Here is a 3,586-nt window from a genome sequence, read left to right as displayed (position 1 = left end):
CAGACGCTTCGACGGTCCGTCAAGAAGGTGCCGCAGATGTGGTGCGGGTCATTGCCGAGCCACTGTCCGGGGGCCAAGTCTCGAATGCTGCGCAGGTCGAGAGACCTACGCGACGAGTCGTGGTGCTGCCGTCAATGGACGACACAATGTCTTGCAGCAGCTCGGGACCTTATGGATCTCCTCGGCAGCCCAGGAACGTGGCCATAGTCGAGGGCGACGACGTGACCATCCACCTGGACTTCACCACCCGCCGTAGAGCCGCCCAGTTGTGGCCTGTCCGCCGCAAAAGGCACAGGAAGAAAAACTGAGCAGCCGGTTTCGTGAAACGGTGACACTGCCGGTTTTGGTGGAACTGTGCAGTGCTGTGGCTTGAGACGCCTTTTTTTCGCGCATACATGCATTCTTTTTACCATTTATTTGCACAATGACTGCAGAGTGCCTTTCGGCGAAAGCAGACTGAAGTGAAGGTATCGCTTCTTCTCAATAAATAGTACCTTTGTGAAATACGAAAAATCCGCTAAGAGAATTAGGTGTTTTAATGAAACGAATGATTTATTTGGTTGGTGGCGTTTAGCGGTGAGCAGTTGCCTGTGCGATATACCGCACGATTTAGTCGTATTACCTCAGGCAATACAGATAACGAACAACTATTTTATTATACCGAACAAGTTGTAATAGGGGACACAAATGCGTACCGAGAAGTTTGTAGAAGAAGAACAAGAATTCACTTGGGAGATGCAAGGATCTACAATGCAGAACAGCCTAGCCATATACGCCGAAATAATACTACAAAATATGGAATCGAGGCATTCTACAAGTAATTATCAGAATGAATAAATGACAAGAAAGCAAGTAGATGTGGCCTAACAAAGAGGCCGCCAAGGACGTTGGAAATTTACTTTCATGTTTATAAAGACAGCTATGATCCGTAAGTACACAATGATTAACAATTGCAGTTGGATTAACTTTAGGGAGGCTCCTGTGCCCAGTGGGGACGCGTGGTCTGACTAATTGTGATAAAAAAAATTATGAAGTTGTTTGTCTGATTTAAGAAGCTTGTTGCATAATTGAGGTTTCTCACCAGGGGAAACATGAAGAAATGGACAAAGAATAGGCTGTAAATTGTACAAGAGTTAAGCTAGAAATGGTCTTATACTTTCACCGAGGAAGGCGGGATTGTTTTTACCTGAACCATCAAGTACCAAGTGGTTTTTTTACTGCGAACGTATGCGTTGGCAAACACTTAGTAAAGTCATAGAGTGGCACAAACAGGAGAGAGGTACTGAAGAGTCACTTTTGAATTCGATCGAGGATAGATACCTTCCTATACGACCAACGCAAGAAGAGGATTATCCGCAAATCGAGTGCGCGACGGTAGAGGAACTGGACGCGCCCTTCACAGAATCGGAGATCAGGGGCGGTGCTCTACAATTTAAGCAGCAGATCGGTTCCGGGTCCGGATAAAGTTTCTAACAGGCTATTACGAAACCTGGACGATAAGGCAGTGGAACTATTAACTAAGGAGGTCAACAGGGTATGGGAGACAGGACAGGTGCTTGACGGATGGAGGTCGGCTATAGTGCCACTCATTCCTAAACCAGGAAAACCCCTTCATTTGGTCAACATGAAGCCAATATAACTAACATCGTGCATAGGCAAGGCAACTGAGCATGCGATCTTGAACAGGGTTTCCGGGTACATAGAGCGCAGAGACCTCTTCCCACATAATATGGTTGGTTTTCGGCCCGGCTTATCGACGCAAGCGGTTATGCTAATTCTAAGGAAGCAAATCTTCGGTAGCGGCACCCGGGACGTGAGAGGGATTCTCGCCCTGGATCTCACTAAGGCGTTCGACACTGTTACATAGATACGTTCTACATGCCACGGCCGGGATAGGCCTGGGAGTCCCATTCCAGGCCTTTGTCAGGTCCTTTCTCATGAATAGAACTGCTACTATTCAGGTAGGGCAGATTCGGTCGAGCGTGTACAGACTGGGGGCTCGGGGTACCCCTCAGGGATCAGTCATATCGCCACTGCTCTTCATTATAGCCATGAAGGGTCTATCAGACAGGCTGGGCGGCCTCCAGGGCCTAGGTCACGCACTTTACGCAGATGACATCACGATCTGGTGCCCAGGGGGCTCTCTAGCTGAAATGGAGCAAGCTCTACAAGCGGCCTTGGACGAGATGGAGGCTTACCTCGCGGACACAGGTCTCATGCTGTCTACGAGTAAATCTGAGCTGTTACTTTACAGACCCGCAAGGCAAGGGGTTAGGGGTCTGACACCCCTCAACCAGCTACCCGTTGTATTATACTTGAATAATGGGCAAAAAATTCCTAGAGTCGACTCAGTTAAGATCCTAGGCCTGATCTTAGACGCGAGGGGCTGTAATGTCAGAACAATTGCCCACGTTACAGCCAAGACGGAGAACATGTTGCGGTTAATTGCTAGGGTGTCCAATCGAAAGAAGGGGTTAGGTGAAGACAACCTCCTTAGGATGTGCAACGCGTTTCTCATGAATCATATTAACTATGTGGCGTCAGCTCTAGGATGGACAGAAACGGAAAAGACCAAATTAAATACCCTCATGCGCAAGAGCATCAAGAAAGTGCTAGGCTTGCCTCTTGCCACGAGCTCTGACAGGCTCGATCAACTCGGGATGCACAACAGCATAGACGAGATCATAGGCACAGGTCACTGCCCAGTGGTTAGGCCATCGTCGACTAAAGCTGGCAGGCGAATTCTCGACGAGGTTGGCATGACTCCTAGGATAATGGAGGACCGGCGCGTAACATTGACACGAGAAACGTGGGCGACCTACCTGGTGAGGCCCTTGCCGCGAAACGTGCATCCACAGCATAACCAGGGCAGACGTAAAGCCCGTGCACGAGCCATCTCGAAGAAAGTTTGAGATGACAGAGACTCCGCGGTCTTTGTCCGTGCGGCGCAGTACGGGAACAGGAGGAGAGAGGCTTACAGCACTGCTAAGCACGCGGAGATGAATTACTACCATGGATCAAAGATTGGTGAGTATGGAATGAAAAGCTAAAAAAAGGAAAAACGTTTGGACAAATATTATCAGCAAGGAAAGCTGAATGCGATCAGGTTAGGAACCAGTTCAAATAACACAACACAGGTGAACGACATAAAAGAATAAATTCTCCGAAAACAACCGGAACGTGACTACGTCAGTAAAAATTTGAAAGCACAACATTTTTGTCAGAAGTGGGGTTCGAACCCACGCCCTCCTTCGAGGACCAGAGCTTAAATCTGGCGCCTTAGACCACTCGGCCATCCTGACGACTGCAGCACGCGCCGCAATGCGATCAGTCTGCGGTGACAGCGATGATGGAAAAAGAATTGACTTACTGATAAATCAATGCGAAAACGAGAGATCGAGGGAGCGTCAAAAAATCGAATGCAATATAACCTTTTACAGCGGCTGCACGCAAGAGCTTACTACGTGATCAGCCCTTCCAATTCTGACGATCATCTCTGTATAGCCATTGTGCCATCATCTTCGTCGTCTCTTGCTCATTGTGCTGGCGCCTTTGTCGGCGCGTTGTGGTTGTTGCAGACAGCTCC

At 48.6% G+C, this 3,586-nt stretch overlaps 1 non-coding gene across 1 annotated transcript; it reads right to left on the bottom strand.

The window, feature by feature from the left end:
• Positions 1–3,218: 3,218 nt before the first annotated feature.
• TRNAL-UAA (transfer RNA leucine (anticodon UAA)) lies at positions 3,219–3,302 on the bottom strand. Its single transcript has one exon. It is a non-coding gene; the product is annotated as a tRNA-Leu (tRNA).
• Positions 3,303–3,586: the final 284 nt, after the last annotated feature.

The sequence above is a fragment of the Dermacentor variabilis genome, chromosome 2 (genome assembly GCF_050947875.1).
Source record: "Dermacentor variabilis isolate Ectoservices chromosome 2, ASM5094787v1, whole genome shotgun sequence".
Lineage (NCBI taxonomy): Eukaryota > Metazoa > Arthropoda > Arachnida > Ixodida > Ixodidae > Dermacentor > Dermacentor variabilis.
This window is presented reverse-complemented; position numbering and strand designations above follow the sequence as displayed.